The sequence below is a fragment of the Ovis aries genome, chromosome 2 (assembly GCF_016772045.2).
Source record: "Ovis aries strain OAR_USU_Benz2616 breed Rambouillet chromosome 2, ARS-UI_Ramb_v3.0, whole genome shotgun sequence".
Classification (NCBI taxonomy): Eukaryota; Metazoa; Chordata; class Mammalia; order Artiodactyla; family Bovidae; genus Ovis; species Ovis aries.
Genome location: NC_056055.1, coordinates 205,091,396 through 205,106,688, shown reverse-complemented (window position 1 = coordinate 205,106,688; position 15,293 = coordinate 205,091,396). Strand labels below are relative to the sequence as shown.

At 40.8% G+C, this 15,293-nt stretch overlaps 2 protein-coding genes across 14 annotated transcripts in view; both read right to left on the bottom strand.

Moving 5' to 3' along the window:
• Positions 1-146, bottom strand: part of NBEAL1 (neurobeachin like 1) — a 158,859-nt gene extending 158,713 nt beyond the window's left edge. The window contains exon 1 of the mRNA XM_060410266.1: positions 46-146. The gene's annotated coding sequence lies outside the window, so the exon portion shown is untranslated. The remainder of the gene's footprint in view (positions 1-45) is intronic.
• CARF (calcium responsive transcription factor) overlaps positions 1-15,293 on the bottom strand; it is an 86,570-nt gene that overhangs the window by 1,293 nt on the left and 69,984 nt on the right. For 8 of the 13 annotated variants that reach the window (XR_009599388.1, XR_009599391.1, XR_009599398.1 and 5 more), the window contains one exon: positions 46-10,035. The gene's annotated coding sequence lies outside the window, so the exon portion shown is untranslated. Of the gene's footprint in view, positions 1-45; positions 14,707-15,293 lie in introns of those variants that run through there. The other 5 variants (XR_009599389.1, XR_009599393.1, XR_009599390.1 and 2 more) reach the window with 3 other exon arrangements.

Here is a 15,293-nt window from a genome sequence, read left to right as displayed (position 1 = left end):
AAGGCTGGAAGGGGCGGGATTATCTGATGCCTCGCCCCTGCATACCTGCGCAGTCTCAGTCGACCCGGCTCCTGAAGACCCAGCGGCGGTCCCCGGCGGACTTCTCTAGACTTCCCGAGCTGGACGAGCTGGAGGACAGACGTGCTTACGTCTACCGCCCGCCGCTGCTGCCGACTGGCAGACGGAGCGTAGGGCTGTTGGCGTCATTTCCGGGAGTCATCTGAGGGCAGGGAACCCTACGGTGATAACTGAAGGGGATTTCATTTTTATTTATATTTGTAAAAAGGGGATTGGTCGGGGCAGTGTGTTGTGAGAACATACACGTGCTCCCACACACCACCCCCCAGTCCAAAATCCTTTCCATTAATCTTGTTTGTGCCAAGGCCCCGTGCCACCCCGTGTCAAACTTTCGCTGGCGCTGAGTGTCAAGTGCAAAACTACTAAAGGCTTCAAAAGGGTTTTGCTCTTACAAGAAAAAGGAAAACGGCAGCATTCACTAGAGATAGAGAGGTAGATAACTTTGAGCGGCATGGGGTTGGAGGGGTTTGAGAGGGGAAGACGCATGAGATTGGTAGTCGCTGAGTCGTGTCTGACTTTGCGACCCCAGGCACTGCAGCTTTGCCGGGTTTTCTGTCCTTTACCATCTCCTGGAGTTTGCTCAAACTCATGTCCATTGAGTTAGTGACACCACTCATCCATCTCACCCTCTGTCGCCCCCTTCTCCTCCTGCCCTTGATCTTTCCCAGCATCAGGGTCTTATCCAATGGGTCCGCTCTTCGCATCAGCTGACGAAAGTATTGGAGCTTCCTTCAGCTTCAGCATCAGCCCTTCCAAAGAGTATTTAGGGCCGGTTTCCTTTAGGATTGACTGGGTTGACCTTGCTATCCAAGAGGCTCTCAAGAATCTTCTCCAACACCACAATTTGAAAGCATCAATTCTCCTGATGCTCAGCCTTCTATATGGTCCAGCTCTCACGTCTGTATATGACTGTTGGAAAACCCATATATTTGACTATACGGATCTTTGTTGGCAAAGTGATGACTTTGCTTTTTAATATGCTGTCTAGGTTTGTCATAGCTTTCCTTCCAAAACACAACCGACGGCTGCAGTCACCATCTGCGGTAAATAAAATCGAATCTGTCACTGCTTCTACTTTTTCACCCAAGTGGGAGCTTCCCTGGTGGCTCAGATGGTAAAAAATCTGCCTGCAATGCGGGAGATCCATGTTCATCCCCTGGGTTGGGAAGATCCCCTGGAGAAGAAAATGGCAACCCACTCCAGTATTCTTGCCTGGAGAATTCCATGGACAGAGGAACTGGAGGGTCACAGTCTTTGGAGTCACAAAGAGTCAGACACGACTGAGCAAATAATACTAGGGACAGGACCAGATGCCATGATCTTAGTTTTTTCAATGTTGAGTTTTAAGTCAGTTTTTCACTCTCCTCTTTCACCCTAATCAAGAGGCTCTTTAGTATACATAAGCATACACAGTTGAACATATTATTTTGAACAACTACCTATCAAGAAAAATACAAATTTTAATTTTACTTTCACTTATTTGGGACTCCCCTGGGTCTAGTGGTTAAGACTGTGCTTCCAATGCAGGGGGCACAGGCTACATCCTTAGTCGGGGAACTAAGATCCCACAAGCCACATAGTGTGGCCTAAAAAAATAAAAAACAAGCACTTTCACTTATTTTTTCTCTGATGCTCTTCCTTTCTTTTCCAAGTATATGATTGTTGATGCATTGTTTCCCTTCTCTCTGAAGAACTTTACTATTTCTTGCAAGACAGATCTACTAGCAACCATTTCCCTCAGTATTTTTTTGTCAAAGGAAGTATTTACAGGAAATTCCCTAGCAGTCTGGTGGTTAGGACTCCATGCTTCCAATGCTGGGGGCACTTGTTCTATCCCTGGTCAGAGAACTAAGAATCCTGCATGCCATGCTGTGTGCCCCACCCCCAATTATTTCGCCTTCACTTTTGAAGAGTAATTTCATGGGGTACAGAATTCTAGGTGCATGTTTGCTCTCTCAGCACTTTAAATATTTCACTCCACTCTCTACTTGCTTGAATGACTTCTGAAGATAAGTCAGATTTAAGTTTCTGTCTCTGTTCCTCTATAGGAAAAGTGATTTTTTTCCCCTCTGACTTTTCAAGATTTTTCTTTTTCTAATTGTGAATATGATATGCCTAGGTGTAGCCTTTGGCATTTATCTTGCTTGGTGTCCTTGGAGATTCCCGAATCTTGTCTGTCACTACTTTGGGAAATTTCTCAATATTTATTGCTTCAAGTATTACTTCTGTTCCTTTCTTTCATTTATTTCTAGTATTCCCATTATACACATATCTTTTGTAGTTGTCCCACAGTTCTTAAGTATTTGTCTTTTTTCCTTTTTGTTTTTCCATCTTGGAAGTTTCTTCTGACATATCTCAAGCTCAAAGATGCTTTTTTCAGCTGTGTCCAGTCGAATAATGAGTTCATCAAAGGCTGCTTCTTTTCTATTACAATATTTTTGATTTGGAGCATTTCTTTTCCTTAGAATTTCCATCTCTGTTTACATTGACCTTCTCTTCTTGCATGCTATTTCCTACAGCTGTTAGCATATTCATCATAACCATTTAAATTTTTCTCTATGATAATTCTCAACATTCTTGCCATATATAAGTCTGGTTCTGTTGCTTGCTTGGTCTCTTCAAATTGTGATTATTTTCCCCTTTTAGTATGCTCTGTAATGAGACGGTTGGATGGGATCACCGACTCAGTGGACATGAGTGTGAGCAGACTCCAGGAGATGGTAAAGGACAGGGAAACCTGGCATGCTGCAGTCCATGGGGTTGCAGAGTAAGACATGACTGAGCAACTGAACAACATGCTCTGTAATTTTATGGTAGCCAGACATGATAATCTGAGCAAAGGAACTGCAATAAATAACCCTTTAGTAATAAGATGGTGGTGTGTTAGAGGAGGGCAAGCTTTCTACAGTCCTGTGATTAGGTCAGTCTTTTAGATCTCTGAATGGTGTACCTCACAAGTGCTTTGTCACTCCCCTGCCCCTTAAGAGGGACAGGATGGCTAGAGTGTACTAAAGTTGGCTATTTAACATCCCCTAGATCAGTTAGACTCTGATAAAACCCCAACAGTTTCAACTCTGGTAAAACCGTTTCTCTTAATGGCAGACCTCTGGTGATTTGAGAATGGTTATTCTCCCCCTCCCTCTGCCAGCAACATGAAAGTTTTCTCCAGTATTTACTGTGACAACCTCATTGAGCTCCTAGCAATAAAATTCATAAAAGTGGAGGCTGGAACCTCCTTTAATGCTCAGACTTGTCCACTCAGCCTCCAGAGGTTTGTTAATTATAGGCAAGTTTCTCCAACCCAGTATGGACTGCTATGGAGGATTCTGCTGAGGGTTTCTGTTCTGGTAAGTTGAGATTCTCTGTACTCACCTGTCACCTGCAGGTAATGGTTTGCCCTGTGACCTCTCATCTCTCATGGAGCTAGGAAGAATTGTTGGTTTTTTAGTTTGTTCAATTGTTTACTTGTTAGGATGGGGTGACAATTTTCAAGATCCTTATATGCTGAACCAAAAACTAGAAGTCCTGTCCCATACCTTTTCAGTAGGTACCACACAGTTGTCTAAACGATGATCAGACATGCTAATGTAAACACTCTAATTCTGATTACATTGACTGTAACATGGGTGTACATAAATACATGAAACATGGGTTTTTCTAGAATTTTCCACCCATTTACAGACTCTTTTATTAAAGTTGATTACTTTATTCACTCAAAATAAGAGAATTATTGTATTGTCCTTCAGAATCACAGAACTAGAAAACTGGAAGTTACCATTAGAGATCATGTAATTCAATATCTTCATTTTAAATATTAAAAAATTAAGGCCTGAATCTGATCAAATCAAGCCGGTAGACAAGCATTGTCCAACAAAAATTTCCACCATGATGGAAATGTTCTAAATCTGTGCTATTTAGTACAGTTGCCGCTAGCCATATGTAGCCACTGACTAATTGAAATGGGACTTGTGCAACTGAGAAATGAATTTTTTTGTTTATTTTTAACTTAGTCACAAGTAGCTATTGGCTACTGTTGCACAGTGCAGCTCTAGAGTGAATTTGCATTGTAGAAAACACAGAGGATCAAGAAATAAGTTAAATGATATTAAAAATAAATTGAGGTCTGGAGGAGTTGACTAGCCCTGCAGCACACTGCATATGGCTGACAAAACTAGAACCCAGAACTCCTTAATTCTAGGCTGCTTTTTACTATAGTGTGCTGCCTTTTCAGAGTCCATAGGTTGATGTGTTTGGAGCAAATTTTCTCAGCCTCAGTACTATTGACATTTTATACTGGGTACTTTTTTGTCCTAGGGAGCTTTCCTGTGCATTGAAGAATGCTTAGCAGCATCTGACATCCAGCCAGTAAATGCCAATATGTCTTCCAGTTACAACAACCAAAAATGTCTCCAGACAAGGCCAAATATCCTGGGGACAAAAACTGGGGGGCAAAACTATGCTCATTTGAGAACCTCTGAATCCCAGGATTTCCTAGATACATAAGATGTCCTTTAGGACCCCCAAGAGAGGCAAGGTAGATCCAGCTTACTTAATAGTGTACTGAAAACTTCGTCAAGAATGTGATCTAGTTTTAAAACTGCAAATTAAGAGGATCCCCTGGTGGCCCAGTGGCTAGGACTCAGACTTTCACTGTCAGGGCACAGGTTCAATCCCTGGTCAGGGAACTAAGGTCTCACAAGTTGTTTGGCTTGGCACCACCCACCCCACCCCCCCAAAAAAGTAAATTAACTCAAGACTGGGCTGCTATTGGTGGCTATCACCAGAACTAAGACTAAAAATCAAGTATGCTTAATAGTTGTTTGTTGAGCACCTACTATGTGCACAGCACTATGTATTTTACATACACAGTACCATGTGCTTTACATCTTTTCTCTCTAATTCTCAAAATAACATTGCAAGGCAAATGGAATTCTCATTTTACAGATTAGATAACTGCAGTTCAGAAAGTTTAAGGAACTGTGGCTCAGATGGTAAAGAATCTGCCTGCAATGCAGGAGACCTGGGTTCAATCCTGGTCAAGACCCCCTGGAGAAGGGTATGGCAACCCACTCCAGTATTCTTGCCTGGAAACTTCCATGGACAGAGGATAAGAGGAGCCTAGTGGGCTACAGTCCATGGGGTCACAAAGAGTCAGACACAACTGAGTGGCTAACACTTGCACTTTCACAAAGTCACAGCTAGCTAGCAAAAGAGAGGCAAAATTCATACCGATTAGCAATCTCTGAATTTAACACACATGTACTTTCTACTTGGATAACCATCTAACATTTTTTTTGTACTCAAGACTGCAGATCTGAAGCATAAGATAAAGAAAGGGGGGAAACAAGAGTAAAGGGGACTCTTACTGAGGTAAAGGTATATTTAATGGGGAGAGTTGCAGGGAGATACCACCAAATAACTAGTATGATTTAGGCAGGCTTTTAGCAGAGAGTGGTACCTGAGCAAGGCTGTGATGGAATGTTAGAATTTGGGTGTCAAGAAAGAAGAGAAAGATAATTCTGAAAAAAGAAGGCCTTAGGTAAAGGATTGATTCCTGGGGAAATTCTTTCCCAAATTTTTAGAAAACCATGAGCAGTCAAACTCAGGTAGAAAAATGAAAGAGATGAGGTTGGGAAGATATAGGTTGTAACTAGCTTACCAGAGTGTCCTGAATGCTGGATCACTGATTTTTGACTCCATTCTGTGTGAATTAGAGTTTTTTAAGTAGGAAGATGACAAGATTAAAATTATATTTGTTGTTCAGACCTCGTGATATCTTTCTGAAGGCAAGATGTAATCGTATACTCCCGACACACAGCACACACACACACACACACACACAAATTAAATACAATAATTTAAATTCAGTTGAAACATGAAAGAAAACCACTTCACTTTCATGTATAATGAACTTTCTATGGTGGCTGGTAAGGTAATTGAAAGTTAATACTTACCTAGTTTACAATAAGGAACAATTCTTTAATCAAGAAGAAAAAGGAAATTATAGGAAATTTTAATTTAAAAGGCAATATTTTTTCTTTAAAATTCTCATTTCCTTCTTAAATGTGAAGGAAAGAAAATTTTGAGACTGGAAGAGATTTCTTGTTCTAAGAAAGCAGCTTTCTTGAAATTCAATTGCTGTAATTCAAATTCAAGTGAATCACCATCTGAAGTCTCTTGTCAGTTCAGTCACTAAGGTCATGTCCAGCTCTTTGCAACTCCAAAGGCTACAGCACGCCAGGCTCCTCCGTCCTCCACTATCTCTGAGTTTGCTCAGATGCATGTCCATTGAGTTGGTGATGTTATCTAACCATCTCATCCTCTGCTGTCCCCTTCCCCTTTTGCCTTCAATCTCTCCCATCATTGGGGTCTTCTCCAAAGAAGTCTCTTTACTTACCACGTATCAAGGAGTATCTCTTTCTCAGAGCAATGCAGTACTTTAGCCAGGCGCCTCTGTCCATGGATTTCTCTAGGTAAGGGGATCTTCCCAAGCGAGCAATCGAACCCAGGTCTCCTGCATCATAGGAGGGGTTCTTTACTGTCGTCAGAGCCACTGGGGAAGCTCACTTTAAGAATTACAAAAAAAACTTTGTGTAATCTCTGTTCCTGTACCTGTTGTACCACCACATATCTCAGTTTCTTTCCCTACATTTTTCATGGAAAAAAATGAAAAGAACTTCCCTGGAGGTCCAGTGGTTAAGACTTCACCTTCCAAAGCTGGGAACTCAGGTTCAATCCTGGGTCGGGGAGCTAAGATCCCACAGGCCTCATGGCCAAACAACCAAAACAAAACAGAAGCAATACTGTAACAAAACCAATAAAGACTTAAAAAAAAAAATGGTCCACATCAAAAAAAAATTTAAAGAATGTATGATATTTCTAACAATTAATTAGTGTTCCTAGGAACTATATCTAGCACTGTTTTCAAGTGTTTGTTTTGGATAGTTCTTTTGACTTGTATATTCATTTGAATGATTGGCTTCTTTTACTTTTTCTGTTTGAGTAGTAAAGTGGTTTAATAATTATCAGCTTATTTGGAATTAAGGTTATGAGATCTAGAGTTTCAGGGGTAAATGACTGTAACCGTGACTCATTAGGCTTAACTTTCTTATACTAAAATTTTAATGGTAATCAAATAACAATTTAAAAAGATCTGAGATCAAGTAGTTCTTTAATAGTCTGACACATATTAAAGCCAGTCAACAATGGTTAAAACAGGAAATGCTTCAGTTTTTTGAGGACATTTCTAAAAAAATTACTTCATTTTCCCCATTTTATTATAATGGATTTAATATAAGGAAAAAGATCTTTGTTTACTGAACATTCTATTCTCACATATATTTCCTGCCAAAAGGATCATTAGCATTTGCTTATGACATGATTCATCATAGTGAAATATATTAGTAGGTCAAGAAGATTATGGTTTCCAGCTGTGAATAAGCATATGGAAAACAGTGCCTTAAAGAAACAAGTGTGAATGAAACAAAAGTTTGTTTCAGTATAAATTAAGAGGGAGAATAGAAAATTAAAGAAATTAAAGGAAGAAAAAAATTTATTATCTTTTTTAGTTTTAGAGCTTCAGTTCTTTACTTCCTAGCTATAAGGCATTTAATCTCTCTGAGTTTATTTTTCTTCCATAAAAATTGGGATAATACCCAGGCCAGTTGAGAGGATAAATAAAAAGCATCTGGCATTCAATAAATGTTAATTATCATATCTTGAAACTAAGTTAAGTAAATACATGTTAAATTAACAACACTTTTATTTTCTACCATTGTTGACAGTCCAAATGCTGTATAGCTTGGGGAATGGTAGGGCAGACAAGTTAAATAGGAAATACATGCTGCTAGGTAGCAAGGCATTATGCAATTCTTCCTTTTAAATGACTTCTCAAAACCCTAAGGCCTGTACTACAAGTTCCATGTACATTACTGAAAAGCAAATGATTAAATGTATTGTCATTCACTATGAATTTGATTTTATCTATGTACAAAGTTCAGACAATTCTTTATAAGTAAACATAATTCCTTTTTCATAAAAAGTGATTCAGTTCATTTCTGTTCATTTTCTCTTTAAAAATCAATGCTTTAAGTCCTGAATTGTGAACAGAATTATTGCAAAGCTAGGAAACATAAGGAAATTTAAGAATTCCAAGATATAATGGTTGTGGCTTATTTAATCTCAAATTTTAAAATTACTCAGCTATGTTTCAGAAAATTACTTTCAAATGATCATATATAATTTCAATTCCAAATCATTTCACAAGTATTACCAAAAAAAAAAAATTATTCCCTATAATTTTGTGTCCTTACCTTTTTTTTTTTTTTAAGTTTTTAAGTTAAGTCGCTCAGTCATGTCCAAATCTTTGTGACCCCATGGACTGTAGCCCACCAGGCTCCTCCATCCATGGGATTCTCCAGGCAAGAATACTGGAGTGGGTTGCCATTTCCTTCTCCAGGGGATCTTCCCAACCCAGGGATCGAACCCAGGTCTCCTGTATTAGAGGCAGACGCTTTAACCCCTGAGCCACCAGGGAATAGAAAAATATACTCAGACTTAATTCTACCACAGAAATTTTGTGAAGTTAAACAACTTGTGAAAATATTTAGAAATAAGGTAAATAATAAATCCTACATATCTTATGCCTACCTTCCTGCATGCTCAGTTGCTTCAGCCCTGTCCAACTCTGAGGGACTAACACTTTAACCGCTACTATTACTACTAGTACTACAAGGTATTAATCAAATATAACAGTATAAAGGTAAGATTAATTTAGAAAATCAGAGTCTAGAGCAAGTTTTTATACTGTGTGTACTAGTAGTGCGTGTATGCTCAGTCCTATCTGACTCTCTGCCACCCTGTGGACTTTAGCCTGCCAGGCACCTCTGTCCATGGAATTTTCCGGGCAAGAATACTGGAGTGGGTTTCCATTTCCTTTCTCCAGGGGATCTTCCCCACCCAGGTATGAACCCACGTCTCCTGCATCAGCACGTTTAGTAGTAATACTACCATTATGAAAATTGACTACTCCAACTACTATTCCATGTGGATTCCCAAGTGGCTCAGTGGTAAATAATCCTCCTGCCAATGCAGGAGACGCCGGAGATGTGGGTTCAATCCTTGGGTCGGGAAGATCACCTGGAGATGGAAATGGCAACCCACTCCAGTATTCCTGCCTGGAAAATTCCATGGACAGAGAAGCCTGGCTGGCTGCAGTCCATGGGTCACAAGAGTCAGACACAACTGAGCAGGCACACATAGACAAAAACAATTAACTGGATATAACTGCGGGGTAGGTTTGGGTGAAATTAGAAACAAGGGGAATTTCTTGATGGTCCCAGTGGTTAGAACTGCCTCTCACTGTGGAGGTCCAGATTAGGGAACTTAAAATCCCACAGGCCACTAATAAAGAATCAATATACAGATACAAGATGTAACTAAATGAAATGCATGACCATTTTAAACCATCTTTTCCTCCTTTACATTTTTAAAAATAGAAATAGGTAAAGCTTTAGCTTCTGTAGTTACTACTGAGTTAAAATCGCTGAAACTATAAACTTAAGTGTTAATTAAAAATTAAAATGACTTCAGTGTTTCCGTGGAAATAAAAAGACCTCATGAATAAAAAACTATTATGCAACTGATAGAGAAGTCTGTTACTCTGAAAGTCACACCTTGTGTCTTAGCTACTACAAGCTAGATGTTTTTTAGCTGTTTTGTTCTTGCCTATACTCTTTGGTTACCCACTCCAGTGTTCTTGCCTGGAGAATCCCAGGGACGGGGGAGCCTGGTGGGCTGCCGTCTGTAGGGTCGCAGAGTCTGAGACGACTGAAGTAACTCAGCAGCAGCAGCAGCATAGTCTGGTTAAATTCTTCTTGAAGGTCTAAATATACCCGTATTTTTTTATTAATATAATTTTCATACCAAAGCATTTCAATGTATTTTGAAATGTTAATCCTGAAAAGAGAGGAAACATCTTCTTAGGACAGTTAATATATTTACATAATTTTAGCTGTCTATTTAAAGCCAGAATTTATACTGCCACTTAATTGAAATTTAGATAAAAGCAAGTTTAGTAATTTATTAAATGTACAATTGAATAAAGTATAAAAAGAGAATTAAAAAATGATAGTTTAAAGCAGTTTTTTAAAAAGAATAGAAAGCAGAAAGACTAGAAAGAAAAAAAATTTCTGAAATATTTTTATAATCAAGCCTAGAAATCTGAATCCCCTCAGATACAGGGGAGTGGTATATGTAAATATAGTGTATTATAGAGTAGTTAAAAATAAGCCACAAGGCTCAGTGTCTTTCCCAGTGGCTCAGTGGTAAAGAATCCACCTGTAATGCAGGAGACTCGGGTTTGATCCCTGGGTTGGGAAGATCCCCTGGAGAAAAGAAATGGCAGTCCACTCCAGTATTCTTGCCTGGCAAACCTCAATCTATGGACTCACAAAAGAGCTGTCACAACTGGGTGACTAAACAACAATTGCCAAAGCAGGAGGGGCAGGAAACGTGGGCTTGATCCCTGGGTGGGGAAGACCCCCCCCCCAAAGTAGGAAATGGCAACCCACTCCAGTAATTTGCCTGGAAAATTTCATAAACAGAAGAGTCTGGTGGCCCACAGACCATGGGGTCGCAAACAGCCAGACATGACTGCATGACTGAGCACGCACACACACAAAAGGCATTTAGATTGGAGTTCCTTCCTGTTGCAGTATCTCTTGGAGACCACTGTTTCACCGGATAAGTATTTGTTGATTAAGAGACTGAAGAGATTGCTTCAATTAGCAACTGATCTGAAGTACTTTCTGCCCCTAAGTTCGCTCACAGGTTCCAGAGTGGACTCAGCTGACCAGTGTGAAGCACTATTGGCGTTCCTTTGCATTTCTTAGCTGTTTTTCCTGTTCTACCTGATCTAAGTGTTGGAGGGCTCTAGGGCTAGATCCTGAGCATTCTTCTTTATCTACGTTTCTTCTCTGTTTTCTGTTTTTAAATAACCATCTGTATGTTGATAAATCACAAAAATGTTTATCTCCAATTCTGACCTCTAGATTTATATTCTTAAGTGCCTACTAAACATTTCCATTTGGAAATCAAACTAACCAGTCCAAAGACAGCTCTTGATTTTCTCTTCCAAATCTATTGAACCCAAATTGGTCTCCCTCAACTCAGTAAAATTCACTACCATCCCTGTAGTTGCTCAAGGCTAAAACCCTGCAGTCATTCTTCATTTCCCCCCTTCCATCACTTACCATCCCCACACCCACTTCCCAACAGCCCTTCAGTCAGCAAGTCTTGTTGCTCTTCTCTCCAAAATATATCCTGAATCTGTCCATTTCTCTTTGCTTGCTGTATCACTATCGCTCTAGTTCACCTAAGCTCTCACGTGTGCAATTCCCATAACTTATAATTGCTCTCCCACTTCCATTTGTGTCCCTATATAATACACTCTCCTACAACATACAAAGCAAGGTGTATCACTCTCCACTAAAAATCTTCTAAAGGGAATCAGTTCCCAACAAAGACCCTTAATGTTTCAGAGGCCAGTTTTATAGCCCCTGACTAGGTGATTGGTTACATGTTAGCAACCTCTTTGTTGTATATAATTGAGTTTTACAAGTAGGGGCTAGGAAAACAATTAAGGTTAAAGCGGGGTAACAATGATTATACATCAAGGGGGGATGTCTCCATGGTTAATCTAACAGAGGCAGCCGAACTCAACTACAATCTCGGTTTGTAATCTGTAGGGAGGGAAGTCTCCAGGAGACCTGGTTTTCACTAGTAACAGTTTCCTCACTCTTGGGCAGGGTTCAGGCCCAGTTCACATCCTGTCTTTAAGATGAACAGGCTTCAAGATGGAGTCTCTCCTGCTTTCCTCACACTGGCCCCAAAAGATACTCAGGATGAAACTGACCCTCTGATTAGCATAGATTCCAAGGCTTTCTGTACCTGACTGACCTCATCTCAAACCATTTTCTGTATTGTTCTCTAAGCTTATGCCTGCTGGCATTTGTTTCAACCCTTTAACACATTTTTTTTTTCCTACCTCAAGGCCTTTGCATTTTACTGTTTCTTCTACCTGTGAAGGTCTTCCCTCTGCTTTTTGAGTGATAGGTTCTTTCCATCTGTTGAATGCTCTCTCTCTGAAAATATCACCAAAATAATAAGCTGATAAAGGAAAACTAAGTTTCCTGCTTACGGATGTAAGAAATACTACCTTGACAATCTGAATAGTGTCTCTTGGGGGAAAGACAACGGTGAGATATTTAGTTTGGCAGGGGAGTCTAGTTTAAGCTGTTTTTCAATGCAAGAACTTGAGAGGTATTGGGTGAAGTCTGCAGACCTAAGCCAAAGTTACCCATCAAAGAGCCCTTCTCACAGAAATGGGCCTGCCTCATTACCTTTGCCATGCTCAGTCATCGGCTGGGAGTAGCCTGTGAGCAGCACAGTTTCTACACACCACCATGCTAGATCCAGAGCATAGCAGTTGGGGCAGTTGGCCAATTACTCCACCCCAAAGCAAGAGCTCCAAGTGGCTCCTTTTCATAGCTGTCAAGGCTCACCTCTTGTGCTAAACAGGTTCAGCAAACAGGTTCAGGGTACAGGTCTTCTGTGGTTCTTGCGGGCCTGTCTTCCTGAGGGTAAACTCAGACAGGACCTCTGACACCACAGTAGATCTTTGGGGTCACAACTGATAAACTCTCCCTCACCCTCAGCTATCACCTCATCACATCTTGGTGGCTTGCAAGTGGTATGACTCAAAATCTTAACTCCTGAAAGGTCTTAGCAGTCATACTGTTCTCATGCTGACACTGCTGCATAAGTCTGTTCACCCTTACAGTAGGGCTGCTGCTGCTAAGTGTCCAACTCTGTGCGACCCCATAGACAGCGGCCCATCAGGCTCCTCCATCCCTGGGATTCTCCAGGCAAGAGTACTGGAGTGGGTTGCCATTTCCTTCTCCAATGCATGAAAGTGGAAAAGTGAAAGTGAAGTCACTCAGTCGTGTCCGACTCTTAGCGACCCCACAGACTGCAGCCTACCAGGCTCCTCCGTCTATAGGAGTTTCCAGGCAAGAGTACTGGAGTGGGTTGCCAGTGCCTTCTCAGTAGGGCATGGGGCACCAAAAGGTGCCCAAATGGATCATCTCGGTTTCACATATAGTCTCCCTGCCCTAACTCCTGCTGATCAGAATCCACCATCCCAGACAGAATGTGGATGCCTCTTCTCACCGGCTGGTTCCTGGATACAAGGACACCAAATGTCCTGACTTCAGCTATATCTTGTAAATTCCACTAAAACTTTGTGTTCCCCCTGGCAAAAGTATGCTCCCTTTGGGGACCAGGGCCTACAATCCTGCAGGGCCCACAGTTGAAGAGGTGGGAAACACAAAATCTCCCAGTGTGTCATTGGGAATGATGGTAAATGCGGCCACTCTTGCCTCTGCCCCTCTGTTATTAGGCTCATGCATTCTTCCTGTTTGGAACACAGCACCATCCAGAGGTCTTTGATGTAATGCATACACTGTATCACCAAGGACAGCACTCAAACTTTCAGAATGTTGCCTCTCAGTTAATGCATGGCTCTGCTTTTGAAAGGCCATTTCATCATTCTATGAATTTACCAACTTAACTGCAGCAATTTCTTGAAGAAACAAATTACATAAATTGTTGAATCCTGCCCCCAAGGTCACAGGTGCAAGGCCCTGCACCAAGGCCACAGAAGCAGAGCCCAGATTCAAGGAAACCTTGGAAGTTGACTGAGCTCCTTTGTTACTGTTGCCAAAAGCTCATGAGCATTACTAACAAGCTACCCGACTGGCAATTAGACAAAGATGCCCACTCCAGTAAATATCCTATACTGCCCCAACCAATCACCTAATACCAACCTTCCAGCAGGAATTTTGTCTTGAGGTTATAAAAATTGACTATTAACTCATGAAAACTGTCGGCTCTCCCTGGTCTGTCAGGAGTTGTCAGCTCTCTGTGCTCACATTGCTGATTTTATCTCTGCTCTTTGTTCTTAATAAACTCACTCCTTTCTGCAATACTCTGAGTCTGGAAATTGTTTTCCCACCTGCGCTTGGACTGCCTCTACATAAATTATCTTGCATACATATTCATAACCCTTTGTATTAATATGAATACAGTCTTAATTGCTGCATTAACCTAGATGTTCAACTTTTTCCCCTCCTCAGACAACTAAAAGACAGAACACCAGGAACTGTATTTTTCTAATGAGCATGCTTACGATTTTATATTGATAAATTTTAAGGATGCTATGTATATAGTAAAATCCAAAGGCATTTTCACATCCTATTGATCTATATCTATTTTTAAATCTACAATAGCAACAGTAAGAGAAAACTATTTAGTGGCCAATGTTCTGTTTTTTAGATTTTGTCTAAGTATTCAAAGATTATGTATCAAATAACTCAGTTTAATATCTGTCTAACCTGTTTTAAGTTACCTAACGATCTTCCCAGTACCTCAGCTGGTAAAAGGATCCACCTGCAATGCAGGAGATCTCGGTTTGATTGCTAGGCCAGGAAGATCCTCTGGAGAAGGAATAGGCTACCCACACCAGTATTCCTGGGGCTTCTCTGGTGGCTCAGATGGTAAAGAATCCACCTGCAATGAGGGAGATCTGGGTTCAGTCCTTGGGCTGGGAAGATACCCTGGAAAAGGGAATGGCTACCCACTCCAGTATTTTGGCCTGGAGAATTCCATGGACAGAGGAGCCTAGCAGGCTACAGTCCATGGGATTGCAAAGAGTCAGACATGACTGAGCAATTTTCACTTCAAGGACCTAGAAATTACAACTTCAGTTAAATATGAAGTTCTTAAGAATTTTCATATTATCAAAATATAACAATAAACATTTTAAAGATACCAAGATCAGCCCTGGGATTTCTTTGGAGGGAATGAAGCTGAAGCTGAAACTTCACTACTTTGGCCACCTCATGCGAAGAGTTAACTCACTGGAAAAGACTCTGATGCTGGGAGGGATTGGGGGCAGGAGGAGAAGGGGACGACTGAGGATGAGATGGCTGGATGGCATCACTGACTCAACAGACTTGAGTCTGAGTGAACTCCAGGAGTTGGTGATGGACAAGGAGGCCTGGCATGCTGCGATTCATGGGGTCACAAAGAGTCGGACATGACTGAGCAACTGAACTGAACTGAACTGAACCATTATAATTTTACCTAGTTAAAAT